Below are 20904 nucleotides of genomic sequence, written 5' to 3'. Positions count from 1 at the left end.
TTCTAAGATGCAATGTAATCTGTCATTTTGATGATGCAATATGTCACGTCTTAGAATGATTTGAATTACTTCCCCTCACACATCCCATCCATACGTACGCCTTACATACGCACACTCAGATGGCAGAAGTAAGATTTTTCCAGGGCTGCTCTCAAACAATCAGTTTGCCCTCTAGGCAAAGTCCAGAGCCTAGATACCAGTGGCATCTGTACTAGTGGGCTAAGCCTCTGTTTTGAATGATCACTTGAAAGCCTGCAGGAAATATATCATGTTACATGCCCTACTAATTCATTTGGTCACAAAAGGCATCAAACCTGTTACCAGTTCTTGAGCAATGTGCTTTTCCTAATGGTTTGATGACTGTTTCCTGGAATGCTCTTTTTTTTTCTTATAAAATAGACTTTATTCCGAAAAAAAACACATCTCAAAAGGAAAACATCTCATACAATAACACTCCACAAGTTAAAACAACGGCGGAATGGCGGTGATTGTCCGTTATCAATCCTTGCAAGGGTGGGCGGATTTGCGCTATTATGAGAGTCCCTCCAAACCCTACCGCTTGCTGTAACCCATTAATCCCTGTACAGGGTCCATAGGCCTTTCCAGCGCTCCTTTGCCGTGGGGAAACCCCATTTAGCAACGTCGCGCTTCATCCTCCTCCTGAGGTCTGCCTGGAATGCTCTTACCATAAAGTTAAAATTAGAACATTAATATTATTCATGGTGTGAGTGTGTATCTGTGTCATCTGTGTACCTGTGTCCTGCGATGGGCTGTCCAGGGTGTACCCCACGTTATGTCTGCTGTTTCCCAGGATAGGCTTGGGCTCTCCCGCCACCTGGTCTTGGAAGTTAGAATATGGAGAGAGTTTCTGTTACTTCACATTCCATAGAAGTAAATCTGATACGTCGTAGTTGTCTGTTTCATTTGGACTCCAGTTGATGCGATAGGTATAAAAAAATGAGCAACTTTCTAATCGTTGAAATCAACCTCCTTCTTTTGTTTCGTGTTTGCTTTTCATGCTGCTGCTCACGCCAATGACAGCTTCAATATGCGTTGACCTTTTGAAACTGAAATATAACCTTCTTCAACTTAAGCTGTTCAACACTGTTGTGAGATATTCTCTTAGCACCATTTTCCATCATTTTCCCTTTATCTACTGCATTTAGTTCATCCTAAACACTTGTTTATTTCCCTATGCTGTTGTAGAGGTAAAAACACTATGCAGTTTTATCCCCATTAACTTTCCCATTTTGACTCTCTTTGTAGGGTCTCTTCCTTTCCTTTGTATTGTGTGTGGCTGACTTGCCCCTCTAGCCCAGATGCTTTGTAACCCTGTACGTGTTCGAAGACATGCTTTATTACACCTTTCCTTGTTTCCATCCCCCCTTCTTCTAACCGCTTATCAATTCAGGGTCACCAGGGGACCCAGAGCCTGTCCTGGCAATCACACGAGACAAGGCAGGACACACCCCGGACAGTCCATCAGAGGGCAAACACAGGCACACTCACACCAGGGCCACGTTCCCAGACGTCGAGTGACCTACCTGCATGTCTTTGGACTGTGGGAGGAAACCAGAGCACCCAGAGGAAACCAATGTGAACATGGGGAGACCATACAAACTCCAAACAGGTAGCACCCCAGGTCTGGAATTGAACCTGGGACCCCGGCACTGCAAGAAATGCATTACCCTATTAAAGAAGTTCGTCTAGTCAGAATTATTCATCTGAGAATTAGTGCCTTTTTGAGTAGCAAGAAATACTTGTATGAAAGTCAAGGAAAAACAAACAATATCTTGTTTTTCTCAGCTTACTTTCATAGCTAAATCCTAACAAAGTTGTGCGGCACTGGCATCTTACTGGGGAAGCAGTAGCTATATGATACAAGGCTCCTCAATTGCCTCTGAAGTGATCGTCTTGCTTCAGACGATCAAAGCCAGTCTCTCCCTAGATAGTGCATCTGAAGTAAAAGGCCCTTTGGGACCATTCTGGAGTATGTTCATATTTTAGAGAAACGAATAAAACATGCAGAAGACCTTTTTAGAAATTAGCCTCCCCTGGCATCCTTTCCATTTGTCCAAAGGGACTATGCTTTGTCTAAAACACTGCCAGTGTGCCCTTAATTGCTGAGCTTTTGAAAGGGAGGGCTGATTGAAATTGCCCATACATTACATTTTGGTTAATAAGAAAGAATACTTCAGTCTCCTTCGGTCCTCTTCTCTACCTCCATGGGACACCTATTATTTTAACAAACGATAAAATGTTTCTAATGGAGGAAGATGATGTTCAAAAGGAGAGTTAAAATATGCTGAGGATAATTAACTTCACTGTAAATAATTAAGACTACTATATTAAAAATATGGTCACATTCAACAGTGACCGGGCCATTCCTATTGAAGTCATTAAACTGGCCTCTGTAGGGACGAGACACAACATAAATATAGGAACAGACATGCAAAGAAGAGGGCAAATAGAAGAGAAAAGCAACATCATCATTACTCATCATCAGTATCATCTAAACCTGTGCCTTGGGAGAGCTCGTCTTTCCAGTCAGGCTTGGAACCGGATTCTGCCCAGGTATTCTGAATGCTGAGGAGAATCCAGACTGTGCTTTATCATAGAAGAGAGCTTGCTGTGTTATGTGTTTGTAAATTCTGTGTATTTCTGTTGTGGAATCCTAAGCTAAAGATATCTTTCTTATTACAGTTATGGATTGTTAGAATAGGGAAAATTATTCCCATGAGTTTTTTAGAGAGGGAGGGTTAGTCCTGGATTGGATTAATTTTATTAGCATGCAGATTCTCTCTATTTAACCTGTTAAGATGTTTGTGGTCCTCAGTTTATATATAATTATGCATTTTCCATGTCTTCAGAAAATAGGTCTCCGCAACTCATTGATTGTATCTATCTACCCATGATGTAAGCATTTTGTGTGTTGTGAGGTTGTGTTTTTTATTAGAATACATTTCTGTTTGTCTTGTGTATGTCTGGGCCTGACTATTACTCCGTTATCAAAGCTGTGCTGCAAAGCTCAGTTATTTCCTGACCTGTATTTTTGTGATAATGTGAGTAAAACTTTTTTTCAATCAATCATGGCTCCACTATACATTAAATCAGCAACCTACTGTGCATTTTCTCACCTGTGGACAACTGAGTCCAGCTACAGGTTACATCATAAAAAATGCTCATCCGTTCACCTGGCCTTAGATGGAATTCTAAAACATTCTCTCCGTGAGGCCACAGTTAATTGCAGTGATAGACTTTCCCAAGAAGAAGGATATTGGATTGAAAGAAGTTCATCAAGCCTTGCATTCATGTATGTTAGCCCGCCCAAGCTATCCATAGACCAATATACTGAGAGATTGCAGAATTACAAAACTGCAGTAGTATTCCAGTATTTGAGTTGAGGTGTTTCATGCTACTTACAGTATGGGGAATTGTTGCCAAAATAATCACAAGCTGTGAAAAAAAAAACATTCCTTCAGTGGCTTGCAAAAACACTGTTGACATTTGTGTTTTTATTGTTACACCCCAGGGTAGGGCAAGATCTAAATGATGGAAAATAGACAGCACGTTTTATCATTAGGCAGATCTGTCTTCTCAAGCCTACAATTCACAGATGTGACACACCTACAGTATAATTTAGTAAAGTTATTAGGATTCAGAATGTAGTTCTGCACACAAAGTTAGCAAAAGACAAATAGCTAAAATGTTCACACAAAAAATGCTGAGGAACATCATTTGTAAAATACACATTTATTAAAATACACTTTTTTTTTAAATGGCACCTTTGGGATTTTATAAGATTTTTTTTTCAAGCTGACAGGTTTGGAGGGACTACACGGCTGTCTTGCCAGGGAAAAGCCGGACCTGAGGCGGAGAGGTTTCACGGATGTCTGCTCTTTATTATGCATCTCTCAGAACTGACAGAAAATTCCCAAAAAACCACCGAGGCACCTTAGTGCTGTAACACATTAACCAAAACATACGCGCAACAGCATCGGAAACACAAAGGAGTGCATTAGGACAGGAGTTTACAGAAAAAAAACGTGCAAATGGATAGCTTCGCCTTGAATATGTCTGCTGCACTGTGTGCATGTACAGTTGCAGGCCTCACGATGGCCTAAGATGAGGAAGTTATTGTGACAGAATTCCCAAGGACCACCATCAGTGTTGGAAGTCCACAGTGGCTGGATGTCATAGTAGACTTAATTGCTACTGGTGTGGGCTGTGCTGGTCCTCACTAGGAGATGACTGAGAGACTTTAAATCCGACTTTAAATCCGTATGCTGTTCTCGCTACCAAATTTTGATAATGATGAGCTGTCCTTAAACAACCTAAAGTGGTTGTTTTCAACATAGTTTATATACTGTGGCACCACGACTAGCTCTGTTGCTAGAGCACGAGACTCGGGGTAGCGGGTGCATGTCCTACGTCGGGCAGGTTAGGTTAGGTTAGGTTTCTCTAATAACCCATACTGGGCAGCTGCAGCATGGCGGCGGCCGAGGGTCACGTTTCCATGACAACCGCAACAACACTAGCGCTATCTGCGCGGAAGGAAGGCCTGGCGATCTACTTCCGGATCCTGCCAGAAAACTCTACGGATGGTGACGGGGGAGCTGTCCACAGGGCCGCCATGAGTCGACACCGACTCGACGGCACACCCCTATCCCCATATACACTGTGCCATTTAAGAATCATTTACACGGTGATATTGATTGTTAGTTTATTAAAATATCACATTATTGTTGAGAACACCTATTAAAGGAGATTAACATCTATTAGTAGTGAAAAAGCCACATATTAGATCATTCATGGAGGAAAGGTTAGATATTTCAAAACGTTCCTGAAACAGAATGTGTTGGCCTCCTTAACCATAGGAGTCTCTCGCCACAAGCACTTACTCAGACTAAGCCTGTATGTTGAAAAATAGATGGTAAAGTAAAATTAGTATTTACCAGTAATAATAGCAATTCGATTACAGAAGTCACCATTTCTGTCACTAAAGAATAACAGAAATTCCTTAGACTACAAATGAAGGAATTAGACTCCAGGGATATCTTTTTGCAATAATGTGTAACAGTTGAAAATGTGTTTAACAGAACAAATAATCAAGAATCCCTTTAAATGACACCAGCCTCACTCTATCAGCTGCCACTGAGAACGATAATTATGGTTTTATAATGCTTTAATTTTAATTATTAATTTGGCATTTTGTTTTTAAGCAGTACGTGCATTAGAATCCATGTTTATCTTATGCTGATTACTAATTCATCACCCTAATTTGCAATAGCGCTTGCTGTCAGATCACTGCCACCGATTAGCTGTTTCCTCAGTCTGATCTGCAGAGTCTGAAGCAGCTGCTCACATAACTACTTGCTTTCAGCATTTAGAATCACTTTTTTGCTTCAGGTAAGAGCAACTTCGCTATCTGAAAGCGACCTGGGTGTATTGAGTTGTGTGGTCACCTCAAGGATCTGTTCATTTCATTACTCAAAGTTCATAATGCAAAATGTATACCTTAGGAAAAGCCAAAACCAGATTAGTAAAAATGAATTTGACAAAGTAATAAGAACATAGAATGGTTACAAATGAGAAGGGGGATGTTTTCTCTTTTGGCTGCTTATAGCTTAGTGTTCTGAAGATTCTGTTTCTTTATTTTTTTAAAGTATCACACTGTAACAGCTTTCACCACAGGTCCTGGGAGTTTTTTCTTTATTCCCACAATCCCCTGCATGAAGGAGTACCTCCTGTTTCTGGTCTTAAACTTCCCTGAACATTATTTTCGCTTGTGTCCCTCTGTTTTTCTGTCGCTGTCGGTTGTGAGGTCTCAAATTTTTCTCATTCAAGGCCTTTCGGGTATTTTGAATACCTGAATCAGGTTCCCTCAGAATCTTATCTCTTCCAGTTGTGATTTTCTCCTTCAGGCCAGGAATGAGCCTGATACAGTAGTTCTCTTTCATACTCTTGAACAGCAACATCTGCAGTGTAATATGGTGACCAAAACTGAACATTGTATTCCACTGTATTCCATTTATTTATCCACTGCTTAATATTAACAAGATTTTCCCAGAGATAAATTCTACACTCATAAAATGTCCAAGCATTTAGTTGGCCTTATGTAACTTACCCACACTCTCTAGATGAAGACAGTGATGGGGCTACATTGTTACAGTTATAGGTGACTAGAAAGCATCTCTAAACGTCTAGATAAAGTGTGTGACACCTACTGTAGCAGTGCAAACATTTCCAGCTTCTAAGCAAAGGGGATGTTTGCTGAGATGTAGGAGGTTCAGTGCCCGTGATCAAAGCGATCATAAAGTCTACCTTAGTTAATTAAGTTCTGGGCAAATGATTAAGTGTCAATTCAACTGTCCAGAAAGACACCATATAAGATCAGATCAAGAAAAAAGGAGGAAAAAATAAGAGAACACGAGAGAGGAGACAGGAGGAGAAGGAACTTGAAGCATGTGTGAGGCGAGAGTTCCTTGTTTGACATCATCAGAAAAGACCTGATTGGAGCTAAGTATTTAAACCTTGATAACAGAGCTTGCCAGTCTGTGTTTTTAGGGACATTGGAAGGAGATAGGCTCATCTTTATTTTGTGGCATCCAGGTTAGAAAGAAAGATTTAACTGCAGGTTGTATTCTATTTAGTTTAGGCAGCTTCTCTACTTGGTAGTAGTCTGGGGTTTTCTAGGTGGTCTAGCAACGTGTCTGTAAACTTGTATTGTAAATAGAGAAACTTCTGTGTTATATATTTATGCTGTGTGTACTGTAGGGTGTGTATTGTCATTGTTAATACATTTTTGTTTAACCAAATGTGTCTGAAATATTGTTTTTTTCACTAAAGCTGTGCCAGAGAACAAAAATATTCAAATGCCTCTAACTTAATACACTAAACGCTAAACACTAAATGCTCGTGTATATTCTTGGAGACATCCTTACTAGTTATGATTGCTACGATTGTTTATTTTACAGTAGTTATTGACTAAGCTTCTCAGTCAATTCAATGATCCCATCATTGAATTTGAATTTAACATTTTCTGCATGTATACAGTATCACCTTACTTAAATTTCATTTGTTATACATCTTCCCAGTGCTTAATTGTGTCTGTCTTCATATAATTCTTGTGTTCCATAAACTATTTGCAACTCCACCTATTATTTCTAGTAAGTCATTTGTGAATTTGACAAGGTTATGCCAGAGTATAGCGATTATTGATATACAGTAGATTAGGACGAGCTACAACTGATTCCTGTATCCTGCTCATGACCTCACAGCAGTCTTAGGTAATCCCCTTATCAGTATGACTTATAAACAGTTTTTTTACTTGTGCCAACGTAATAGTAAAACAAATGATTTAATAAACCCCTAATAGCTATCTTGGTGTCCCTCAAAATCCCTTATCCTCAAAATAATATTCAATTTGGCACCCTGACCATTTCCACTTTTCTCGCTGGATATGTTTGGTCTTGTTCCATTGGAAACAACCTGTTGTGTCCACCTGTACTCGCTGGATAAGGGATGTGATGCATTTTCTCCACTTTGGAAAAAATAGTTCTCCTTCGGTGGCTCTACTGCTATTGTTTTCTGCCGGGTGGCCATTTCTAAACTTCTTTAAGAGCTTGTAGTTTGACCCAGACATGTGAAAGACCTTGAAGACTGTGGCATCTCTCTTCTGTCCTTCTTGTTCTCTTTTCCCTTTGCCTTTCTCTTTCACAACTCTGATTTCTTTTTTTTCTTCTCCTTTCTTTCTCTATACACAGTATATTAATGCTTGATTTCTACAGTTTGTTCAGTTACCAAGTCTGCCATACCATGATGACTGCTCACATTTGTTCCTTATTGTATGTGGGTACTTTTTACATTATACTTTTGTCTTCTCTAAAAATATCCAATAAACAAATCAAATACATCTTCTTGAAGAAGAAAGCATTTTACAAAATGATTGAAAAATAACAGGATACAGTTAAAGAAAAGAAGTGCAATTAATAACAAGTATTGATGAAAGGGATATGAGAAAACCCCAGAGAGATGTTGAAAATAATATTGCAATGGAAGTTAAATTACATTTTTTTCATCATTACAAAAGCAAAGGAACAATAAAGAATGTGATTAAAGGGAAATATTTCATTTACAGTAGGTGTTTACCTCAAGAAATAATAACGTGTATCATGCTGAGAAAAGTTCTTTCTCAAGAAGTTATTAGCCTAGAGGAAGTGTTAAATGCATAAAAATATGTTTATATTTCATAAAACCAATTACAATATGATGATATTCTACCAATTGAACTTAAAGAGACAAGAGATATAATTCATAGCCTGTTAACACTTCCAAAGCTGTTCCAGCAACCACAGAACACAGGGGTAATGCTCATTTACAGGAACATACTCTAGCTAATGTAACTCCCATCCATGAAAAGGTATCTATGGACCAACAGGTCTCCTATTATTTGTAAGGGTACCAAAACAATGATTAAAACTAAAATACACAATCATCTGTATAAGAACAGGACATGGATTTAGAAAGGTAAAGCTTGCTTACTGCAACAGCAGTAATACGGTAGATACCGTAGCAGTAATTAGGGCTGCGTGGAGCATCCTACCTTCATATCCTAATACTCTGATGTAATAAGACCACTGCTCTTGCATTTATAGCAGGGATCTAGATTCCAGTATAGCTAGCAAACTAGTCAAGTTGATTCCAAACCAGAACAATGAGTAAATTGTGTAGAACCTGCAAACAATTTAGTCATGTCTGAGTCTATGACATTTAATGGAAAAAGTGCAGGGGTTACTTGCAAGCAGCAGAAGATTCTTAAATTAAATGATAAATATGAGATGAGAAACACTGGGCTTGAAGAAGCTAAACATTTCTGCTGACACAGGCAAAGGTAGACCTGAAGTTATGCCAGATACTTAGGCCAAGAACTTAGAAGTGATACCTCTAAGATACAGTAGCTCTCTTTGAAACAGCAAATGTGCCAGTCACTTCTCGAGGGCCAGGGAAGCAGGCAGACATTAAAAGATTTAACATATGGTTGAAATCATGGTGTAGATAAAGGTTTTAGGTTTATGGGATATTAGGCTTTCCTCTGGAACAGATGTGATCTGTGCAAACTGGGTGGCATACTTCCCAAGTCAAGAGGGATCAAGTAGGAAAGGGTGTGTAAGGCGACTGAAAATGTAAAACTTAGAACTAGTGGAACAGGGAGCCTAATCAAATGGAGAAACACTGATGCTTTGATACAAAACAGGACAAGCCCATATTATTGGGGGATTTCCCATGTAAACTGGGAAGCCAATTGGGAACTCAAAAGACCCACACAGAATCCGAAAAAAAGTAAGAAAAGCATTTGGGAACTGTGACCACAGCACCATTCCATTTTGAGGTGCATGAGTATTTAAGAATAACTTTTAAGCGTAAATGGGTATTTCAAAATTAGATGGGCAGAGTCTACCAGAAGGGTTAAAATAATTTAGAAAGGCAGAGAATGAGACTGAACCTAAGAGAGACCGGGTATTGAAATGTAAATAAATTCTGTTTATTATAAAGACTATTATAAAGATTATAAAGACTGGGGAACCAGATGTCAAAATGTAAAAAATGCACAACTGTCCTTCAACAAACGTTGTACTACAAAAGCAAGGAAATCCATTCTAAAGACTAGTAACAAAGGAGTTTTGTAACCAATTACAGGTTAAATATACAGCAGACTTTCAGATTTAACTTGCTTAACTGGGGAAACAAAGAGAAACATGATTGGGAGGAATGAAAAGTGAAAGCAATAAGATCAGTAGAATGTTTTTAAGGGTTTTTAAATTGTCGACACACCCTTCAAGTCTGTGTTTTTTGCTTGAAGCCTTTCATCATGAATGCATGTCAGCCTTAGAGTGCTTAGACTCACCTGATGTGAAGCTGTTAAAACAACAAGTAGAGAGACTTGGGCAGGAGGTTGACAGCCCGCAGCTGGCACTGCCCAGTCAGGAGGCAATGACACTTGTGTGGTAACTCACATCAGGTGCCAGGAGGATAACAACAACAACCTGCTTGTTGGGGAAACCACATCTGGAGCCTTTTTCCCACATCCCAGCATGCCCTCAGCGCAGACTGCAGCTGGGATGGGGGAAAAAGGTGACTCAGGTTTCAGAAGGGCCTTTTTTTTTTCTCTCGCTTGGATTACATTTCTGATAGAACTGGGCCAAGAGATACGACGGCAACCTAACACAAGTGTTCTGATTGACTGCTTGTCTAAAAGAGACAGCAATATGAGATAAAAGAGAAGAGCAGAAAACCGAGAGATGCTGTTCACAGTTCCTCTCCAACGGTAGTATTGTCACTGATGTGATCCTGTATGTCCAGTACCTGTCTTTGACACTCAGCACGCAGTATTCTGGTGGGTTCTCTCATTGTCTTTTCTGTATCTGGGCTTAGCTTTGCCTGTCATGTTAGATGACAATTTATTTTGACTAACCTAAGGCAATTGACTCTCATTGTCAGGTGTAATGTACCTTAACACTCTCAAAAGCTCAAGATTATACCGGGATCATTTGATACATGTGGAACTTCAAGGGCTGAGCACCAGTGAAATGTGATAATGGCGTTTCACATGTAGCGCCAGTATGCGATCTATGAAGGTACTTCTTACTGATTGAGAATCTCTTCAACCCAAATCTGCACATGCTGTATCACCATGCTGAATGACTAAAATTAAAGGAATACAGTAGGCACAGTGTCTCTACGCTTCACATGCCCAGCTCTGCAGTAAGATAAAAAGAAATTCAATCAGGTTATACATGTGAACTTGTCAAACACAGTTGAAGAGAAAATGTTGGGAGCTGAGGGTTAGTCACATCTTGTAGAAACGTGAATTTAAAAGAGGTTTTCCTGGTGTGTTTGCACTTGCATTCAGGAAACATTTTGGGGTATTTCAGTATATTGAGTTCCAAATGTCTTGTTTATACTTGCAGTTTCCATCCAGGAGAAAAGTGTACAGTGGAAGGCTGTATAGCAAGTCAGGCATCCATTTGTATTGATGTTTTCAGATATTTTGTAGATGAATTTTGATATATATATGATTTATAATCCTTTCCTATAATCTAAATGTGTGCATACAGTATATCACACTAACGATGTGTCAATGCCGGAGTGCAGGATGACTTTATTACACGCAGCACACAAACATAAAGTAGTATAACACTAAAGAATATTTGTACAACAACTCAACTGTATTTATTTTGATGCTATAACGTGATAGCTAAGTCATGTTGACATTGCTTGTTAGAGTGCTGTGCCACCGGGGAATTTTCTGGGGTCATGCTGGAATGTGTGCTGAATTCAGTTACTGCATACCCCACAAAATTCCAGCTGGGTCAGAATATGACCTCACCTTTTTAAGAGCTCTTCATTTGCATAAGAATTTGATTGGAGTTACAGTTTTTCAATTAAAATACTTGCTTTGGACATAGACAACATTTAAAAGAACAAATGAGCATTACCTCTGTTTACAGTCTAACATTTTTAACTCATTCTGTCCAACACAACATATATGAGGCTAATATGAACCAGATTTAAAAATATATGGTCGTTTTAACTCAAGTTGGCAGGATTTCAGCATTACCTTTCTTATTCCTGGAATGAATAATTTGCACAGATAAAAGTGCTAGCTAACCCATTACAAAATGGTCGGAACAGGCTATTCACAATTATAAGTTGAATTCAGTGGTTTCATAACCCACACACAAACAAAACACTCAAAATGTGTTCTCCAAGATTGCTGTCTTCACCTTCCTAGGTTAAAAATGACACATCAGCTTTATCTTGATTTCCAGTTACAGTATACTGTATATTATTGGGTCCAGTCAACAAGTGTTGGTATAGATGGACACCACATACAGTAGATGGTGTGCATGTTGGTACTGAAGTCTGAAATGCTATGAAATGCATGCCATAATTTAAATTCTTAATCATTTCCTCTGAAGTAAATTCATTGAAAATACATTCTAGCATTCTGGCACATTCTAGAAAAATACTCCAGATGTCTATATACTCAGTACTGGTTACTGTATTGTTTTTTCGACTGTTTTTGAAACTAATGCATTCTCCTTCTGGGACAGCTCTGGTCTCTGACAGATGTCTCCAAGTTTCACACAACCTGTTGAAATGGTTGGAGTTTCAGTTATGATAATCTAGATATTTCTTTCTGACACTTTTATGGAACCCTGGGCAGAAGACTATTGAACTTTCATTACAGTGGAACAAAACAATCCTCCAGTTACAGTAACCAGGAATTTGAGCATGTAGAGAGCCCACAGATGTGAAGGATCACATTTCACAAGCTTCGCTGCCGCATATAGTTCTCTTTCTCTGCCCAAACAATCAGCAAGTCCTCACAACAGTTTAGAAAGGACAGCAAACAGTTCATGAGCAAGATTCGAACCTGTCATTCAAGCCGGGCAGTTAGAAACTGTTAGACGAGACTCAGTCACAGAAGTATCAACAAATTTATGAACACAAAATGATTTCGCTTTCTGAAAATGTGAAAGTAAACCTCACTTCATTTTTCCCTGTTCATAATTCGCCTGCAGACAGAGGCTGTTTCAGAATAAAAAACACACCTACTTGATTTTGTTACAATTTTAAAAAGGTTGGATTCTGGAAAAATCAAATAGCGTGTATTGCGTGAGAAGTGTGTAAAGTTTTGACATTAATAGAGAACAAGACTTAAATGTAGTTTCTGAAAAGTTTCCATAAGATATCATTTTTTAAAGTATCCATGATGTAGGAGAACAACTATATCTTAAAAGAAAAGATTTTGTTTCATACTTAAACATCGAAAGACAAATCTAGATTTCTTATAATAATATTTTGATTTAGCATTGATAATATATTTAATTTGACAAAATTGAATTATATTTTCTTGTTTAATTAGTATGTAAAGTTTGACCTGTAAAGTTGAAAATTGTTTTAATGGCATAAATGCTAATGTTATAGTTTATTTATTTTTTGGTACATAAAGTGTCATTCCTCATATAATCCTCATTTTGCAAATGAAAATCAGAAAACTAAGTTTTAATGTTTTTTTAAAGCTAATGATGTTGTCATAATTCAATAGAAAAATGTTACAAAACTGAATGTACAGTACCATGGTATCTCTAACTATAATAAGAAATTATTCTCACATGGGTGAGAAAAGTGAGGCTTGCTACAGTATACATATACTTTGGTGAACATGATATTTCTAGTTCCATTCACCTAGTTAAAACCAAATTAATGTCTAAAACAAAATCATTATGTTTATTTTTTTAACAAATTAATTAATGAACAAGCATATTTTAATATAGCAAAGATTATTCGTAATTATATAATCATACTAAAAGATTATTAGTGTTGTTATTTTTGTTACTACTATTATAAAAACTAAAGTACTTATACATTAAAGGTTTTTAAATTGTTACCCTCTGATTCACCATCTGACATTTAGAGATTTTAAATGTCTTACACCTTGCATAAATCCTAGCAGTAAAATATGAATTTTAAAAATATTAAACATGTGATTGCATAGAATATATACGAAACACTGATTAACAAGTTTAATTATTTCTCTTAAGTGAATTAAAGAATCTACCATTATTCTTAAATGTTACTTAGTATCTTGTTGATGTCCACAGTAGCAAAGGATGATACTGTAATTTTATTTTGATTTAATTTTAATGAAATAGAAATAAAAGCAAGTTTAATTTGCAGAACATGATAAATATTTTTTTTAATGTTTCTATAAATGCATATAATGCAAAAGTTTATTTTTGAAATGGCCAGAAAAGTGTAGCTGGTGGCCTATACATTGAAACAGTATATTGAGAAACTGAACTTTAGAATGGGACCCAGTTGACTTATCGTATCTGTCTGTCCGAAACACTGTCAGTGTTCTGACCAGTAATTTATACATACTGTATAGAGGAATATTGCTGTGATTTGTCTGCAGCTGCACTGCCAATTTTCTCCCAGGTACTGTACTTAGCTGAGTTAAACACCAGTGAAACAAAGGGTTAATATGTGAGGCTGATCACAGGTTGAAGGAGAAAGACTTGAGTGAACTTTGCTATGTGTGGGCAAACACTGTGGTGTTGAAAGACAAGGGATGATGTTGATGTTAGTGTTGTTATAGCTACGGATGATGCAGAGGTCTCATAATGCTGTCAACATAAGCCTGTGCTGTGAGATTATTATCAATGTTAAATGTCAACATAGGGTGATCTTCATTTCTGGATTGACTTTTAAATCTTGTGTGCAAATAATGTGATGACTTTGGGTTTTTTTTTTCTATCTGAGACATGCTGTCAGTGCCAGTAGCTGAGCAGAGGAATCACGTGTTTATTTTATAAGATTGTTTAATGTAACATCCTACTTGCATGAGTCTCTAACACTTAACAAGCTACATAACAATATGTTCAGAACTTGGCATCTAGAATCCTGACTGGGTAGCATGCAATTGATGCCATCACTCCTGTCCTGGATCCCTGCACTGGCTGCCAGTCAGGTTTCACATTGACGTTAAAACTCTTGTGCTGACCTTCAAGGTTCTACAAGGTTTGGCTCTATAGCAAGCAGCTGATGTTTTTTTTTTTACTCCACACAATCTGATCCTTCTTTAATAATCTGAAACTGATTCTGGTTTGCTCTGTCTTCCGTCTGTTCACTTTCACTGTGTGGGTGATGGGGCCTTGTGTTGTGAAGCCCCATACCTCTGAAATACCATCCCAAAAGAAACCAGGGATTCAGCCACATAAGGAGCCTTTAAGTCTACACTAAAAACTAAACTTTTCAGAAAAGCTTTTCTGTGATTGTTTTATAATCTCTGCCATCTTCCTTTCTTTGGCATTGAACTGTACATTTTCTGTTCCATTGTCTTAAATGTTTTTTATATCTTGGGAATACAGTAGTATGAGTGCTTTAAACTGCTATATAAAGTTATTGTTGCTGTGAGCTTTACCATCAGCAAAATGGTGTTTGCAGATAAGCATACAGCTGTACAGACTAGGGACTCTGTACATGAAGCCATGACATTAGCATTGTGGGACATTGGATACCAGCTGCATCTCCTTTGCACTTGCTTGTGCGACGACTTGCCTCGTCGCATCAATATTCAATATTTTACTTTCTCGTTCAGGAAGTAATGCAGTGCAAAAAAAGGGACAAGCATTTTAATAATTTCTGCTGGTTCACCTCGGTCTCTCATTATATCATCATTTCATTTCACTACTAAGGTTTTTGTCAGTAATATTAAAGATAACAAATACATTTAATTTCATTTCAAGTTTCACTGCGTTAAAGAAACCGTACAATGTGTAGACTAGGATAATTTCTTCAGCCACTTTATTTTTTTCTTCTAATAGCTCTCCAGAACCATAGAATAAGTTGTCTCTTTACCAGCAAAGCATGATGTTTTAAGGAATCACAGGGTTTTTTCTGTAATTTTGGATGGGTTTTCTTTACAGCTGGTAAAAGTGGAGAAACAATATAGAGGTGTATTAAAATAAATGCTGCTGAAGTAGGCATATGAGTAATTAGACCTATTCTGTATAACAACTTTATGTTTCTTTCATGCTGTCATTTTCCATTATTGTACTGCAAACGCACTGCATAGACTTTATTCAGTTTCCCATTGTGTTCAAGCAGCTAGGTTTTGCATACCCAATAGATTTCTGTCAGCATAAGTGATTTGACCTCTTGTGTAATGCGAGAACTAGAGTCTCGTGGAATTCACAAACTTTCATCTTCACAGTCAAAACCTTTCTCTGAAATGACCTCAAAGTGTTACACTTACATCACTCATCTCGTGAGAAAAGCAAATCAGCACGTAATGTAGAATACATGCTATTCTAACAGAACAAAGAGAAAATGTAATGGTTAATAAAAAAGCAGAGCCTTAAACATTTTTCTCCAAACTCTGATTCATACACTTCGATCCAAATTACACCACAAAGACAAAAAAACAACTCAGTGCCACTAAAATCTGTTCTCAAAAACTCTGTTCCTACCAGTTTGATTTTTCTGTTTAAATTCTATTTCTTTAATAATCATAAACCTAACAAATTCCAGCAAATCAGAACTGTGTTGTAGCCAAAGATACTGTAACAATTGCAGTTTAATTCTAATATGAATTAGCCACTCAGAAATCAAGCACACAACCAAAGCAACAAATAGCCTGAAGCCTGAAGGAGTTAGAACTAAACAAACTGGGCAGAGTTGAACGTCCTCCCTCTTGTTTGTAAACTGTCGTTAACACATCAATAACTTTTAGATTATAATTGCTTTTTAGTTTAAGTTTAAGTTTAAATGGTTTAGATGCATATTTTAGTGCTTGGAAAAAAGAACACATGAGAGAAGCAATAAATTTGTTGTTATTATTGTTGTTAGCAGTAATAGTTTCGTAATTGGCAGAAACAGAGAAACAATTACTAGTCTCCACAATTTAACTCTTCCTTTCTCTATTTTGATAACAACAAAAAAAACTCACAGAATTATTGATGTTGCCTTTTTTCACATAAGTTCTTATGTGAGCATTGTAAATGATGTGAATGTCAATATGCTCTTTATTTTTAATTCTTTTACCATGAAAAGCTCATTATGTTTTTCAAGAGCATCCTGGACAGAAGGAGCCCAGGCAGGAAGCAAAAACAATCTTTGCTTTCAAGTGCAGCTTTGAGAACATTCATAAATATCTAAATTCTCATCATTGTATATCAAAACTAATTTTAGGTCTCCCAATCTCATTTCCCTCTATGATATTTATGATTGGATAGAGCTGAAGGTGATTATGATTAGATATACTGCAATGTTGAAAGCTCCCAGATGGGCATGGCTTTAGTACCTAAAGGAAATGCTAATATGCTAAGATTCCATTCCCACTGAGAGACAACTTTGGACAGACTCCTATTGAACCATGGAATTTAATTTATTTTCAGCACATGAGAAAATAAAGGATGTCCTATTGTGTTTATTGACACATCACATCAATATCAGTTATTGGTAATGTATTTTTCTATGGGCTACAGATTCTTAATCTTAATTTAGATTATGAATTATTTAGAATTCTGTCTTTTTATAAAAATATTGAACACACACAGCATCTATAGGGGTTTGCACAGAATGCTATTTCAGAGATTTATATAATTTGAATACCAGTGCTCTTATTTATTGCATGACTAAGTAAAAAGTCCTGATTCCAACTTTTTCAGAAATTATATGTCACTGAACCCTTGTCAGCAATGCACACTGTACTGTATATGCATGTGACTGTAGTGTCCCAGAGCTTCTATTGACAACTATGCCATCCTATAAAACACTTAGGCATCAACTGCAAAGTTCAAGTTCAGGTTTATTTGTCTATCCAGCCATATACAAGTATACAGAGGAGCAAGATATCGTTCTCCAGACAAGACAAGACAGACAAGACACTGACAAGACAATGCTATAGACAGTGTAGACATACTGTAGACAAGTGCAATTTACTTTACAGGATTGTGCAAAGAACAGTGCAAGAATCCTCTCAGTAAGTTAAGGTAGCCTAATCTTTCCGCCTGAGTATTCAGCGGAGAGTCTTTGCATCATTTTCCAGTGTCCAGCAGGGTCAGACGATAGTAGGCTCTTGGTAAATTAGGACTAGAGACGATATTTAACACAGGAACAACATTTAGCACCATTTTTACCAGACCCATATTAGCTGTTGTGTCCATGCACGCCGCCATCTTGAGGTGTACAACCTCAAAGTCATTCATTCTTGCTTGTATCTTAGGAAGTCCAAGGCTCATCTTGTCCAGGAGTAGAAATTGATACCCCAGGCATCAGTTCAGAAACATTCACTCAATTAGGCAGCACTCTGCTGCCTGTATTGCCGACAGTGGTTATCACACAAGGTAATGATTTCTGAAATTTCTATGTCATTAATTTTACAACTAAGTAATCTGATTTCAGCAATTACTGCACAATACATTAGGCAAACTTAGCCATGCCCAAAAACATGAAGTGTGTTATTGAAACTGAATGGTAAGCATAATTTTTGAGGGTTTTATTAAACACCCTTTAGTTGTTTAGTTAAAATGAACAAGGTGGTTTTATGAACTACATGAATGACATACCCCAAGAAACTATGCAAAAAACTTTCGGTCATTTGTTTAATCATCTTCATATAAACATATAGCAATGTGTTTATGATGATACAGTATGTCTCAAACTAAAATAGTATCTTTAAAGCTCAGAGAAAAAAAACAATTTCATTTGTAAATGGAGACAAACATCAAAACTTCAGATTTTTAGAATCACCAAAGCACAAGCTCATAGTATTTTATGGTATGTTATTTTTAAAAAAGCTAGCACCCTCTACTATAGATCAGAATGAAGTAAATATGTAGTATGTGTTTCACAGCCATGAGAAAGTAAATTTTCACAGGAGCAGCAGTAACCCTCGTCAGGTGCTCTTGTATTTTCATTATTCACTGCCAACCAGTGGCAGTATTTTACTGAAAAACTTCAGAAGTTTGTGGGAGAGTGGCCAGGTTCATTTGGTCCTATTTCAAGGTCAGCCATCATGTTCTGATAAAGGTTTAAATTGTGTCTCTTTATGGTCTGTGTGCAGTGTGAGCTGCTTTCAGACAGTTTTATTAAAGTGTTAGGAGACTTATTCAGCACCTATTTGTTAGATTAAACTGAGTTTTTGAATTACTACCTTTAGCCTTGAGGATATGAACTGTACTCCTCGAATAAATGACTTCTTAGAGAATTACTCTCTATTACCGAATTTTGTTCCCTTCACTACTCTCTCCAGCCCTATTTTTTATTTGCCATTAGCTCTTGTTACTTTTTGCACAACTGCTTCAGGTAATTGATGTGATAACTCGCCTTTCCTTGTCTCTGTCTAGCACAGAAACTCAAGCAGTTTTCAGCTGCGTGGCCTCCAGGCAAACAGATCAACAGAAACGAGCTCCCTTTTCTGGTAAAAAAAAGCTTTATTTACAATATTTTCAGTTCATAGTAACCCATGATACTTATTTAAATTTGTTTCGGTCTAAACAGACAATCAGTTCCCTTCCAGGAATCAACCACACCATTGGCTACCTAATCTGTACCACTGAACTATTTCAAGAGTCACTGGACACATACTGTACACATACGCCTCGAAACATGTCCATGCCAGGGAAGTTGCTGCTTTTCCACCTTTTTATCTGTTGCTGGAAGTCCAAGATTAAAATATCTGCAAGCGGACAGACTCATCTCTCAATAAATAGAAGTTGATCCTTTAGGGTCTTGGCCCAGTTACACCGCAACCGTACCATTTGAAACACTCTTGGAAAATAAATATCTGGACTAGGTAAGTCGTGTCATAAATGGAAGTTAATTCTTGAAGTTTGGGAGGGATAACAAGTCAGTCTCACATGGCTGTACCTAATCACCATCATTACGTAAATAAGCTCTTTATATCAAACACAAACATCTCCCTTCTCATTTGTCCCAGGTATCCCTCCTCCATCCCAACTCCACCTTGCAGCTGCCCCTGGGTTCACTCACTCTGAATGGGGTTGGAGTATTCTCGACCCATGGCCAGAATGCAACCTGGTAACCAAGTAGGTTGAGCCAAACCAGTCCCACCAAATAAATCCAAACATTCATAAAACATCTAATTCTTGGATGTTGTTGTCCCCAACGGTGAAATGGTGTGATTTAACAGAATTTCAGGAAGAGGACAAGTTCTAATCTCTCACTGCTGTTCCCCTTTAAATACTCCCTGGCTGCAAACAACTCTGTGCTTATCTTTTCTACAGTACCTCCCCTCGCTCTGTCACAACTTCACTGACACAGCTTCCTCCCTGGTTCATTCCTCGTAAGTGAGGAAGGTTGTAACAGTGCTGATCTTCACCCAGCACTGTTATGTAATCATACAGGCGAGTTAATGCAGAAGTATTAAGAATGTTATCCCTTTATAGTAATCAGCTCGTTTTATCATTATTCGAATTTTATTGAACTACTGAAATAACCAATGGAGCCCTAATCTCCTAATTTGTAGGTGTCATTCTACACTTTGGGCAGACAATACAGATACCCATAGCATGTATCCTGGTGACTGCTGAAACTGCTGCTACCTCATTTTATTGCTTGATTCACATGATTCACATTAACATTATTATCCACATGATTAGATGTTAAAATGTTTCATCCCTCTTTTTTTAATTTCAAAGGTAGATTTTCTATCCCAGAACCTGTTATTTTAATGTGCACGGAGGCAATGTACAGGCAATAAATCTATAACAAGTTCGTGATTTATTACTGTTTTGCCTGTGCTGTGTATATCTGCAAGATGTCAACAGCACCCAACCAAAATACAAATTAAAAAGTTGAATTTTGTTTGTTTTCTGTCAAACTAATCCATTTCTCCCCTGCAGCATCTCCTCTCCTTTACACTGTGCTCATGATAAATACAGACAGCGTATTGAGTTATGAATAAAATCTCTTTTGTTGAGGTTTGCTGAAATTTTATTGCTCTCCAATCCCCCATTAGATTACAGAGGACTGCACTGACATTGAAATGATTTCATTTGGTGGGAGAATATAAATTGAAGCATTATGTCAAAGGTCTCTGGAGGAAACTAGAATAAGCAGAAAAAGATTACGCCGATAAGCAAGTTACATACTTCATAGATATGGATTGGCAGAGACAGTTCTGTTTTAGCCTCAGAATATCTTTGAGGCAGAGGTGTCAATGATAATTCACTCATTTTCTGTATCTGCGCATTTTGTTGTGCATGTTTTTATTTAATTGCAATCTTTCTGTATTTTATCCACTGGATTTGAAATATCAAAATACCAAATGACAACAGACCATGTGTCACCAAAACTAGCAGACACCTT

The 20904-nt window shown here is 37.5% G+C and overlaps 1 long non-coding RNA gene across 1 annotated transcript in view; it reads right to left on the bottom strand.

The window, feature by feature from the left end:
* The window catches only part of LOC138241239 (uncharacterized), a 43967-nt gene that overhangs the window by 2745 nt on the left and 20318 nt on the right, over positions 1-20904 (bottom strand). The window contains exons 3-4 of the long non-coding RNA XR_011190427.1: positions 1545-1670; positions 754-840 (exon numbers count right to left, since the gene is read on the bottom strand). This is a non-coding gene — a long non-coding RNA (uncharacterized lncRNA). The remainder of the gene's footprint in view (positions 1-753; positions 841-1544; positions 1671-20904) is intronic.

The sequence above is a fragment of the Lepisosteus oculatus genome, chromosome 1, assembly GCF_040954835.1.
Source record: "Lepisosteus oculatus isolate fLepOcu1 chromosome 1, fLepOcu1.hap2, whole genome shotgun sequence".
NCBI lineage: Eukaryota > Metazoa > Chordata > Actinopteri > Semionotiformes > Lepisosteidae > Lepisosteus > Lepisosteus oculatus.
This window is presented reverse-complemented; position numbering and strand designations above follow the sequence as displayed.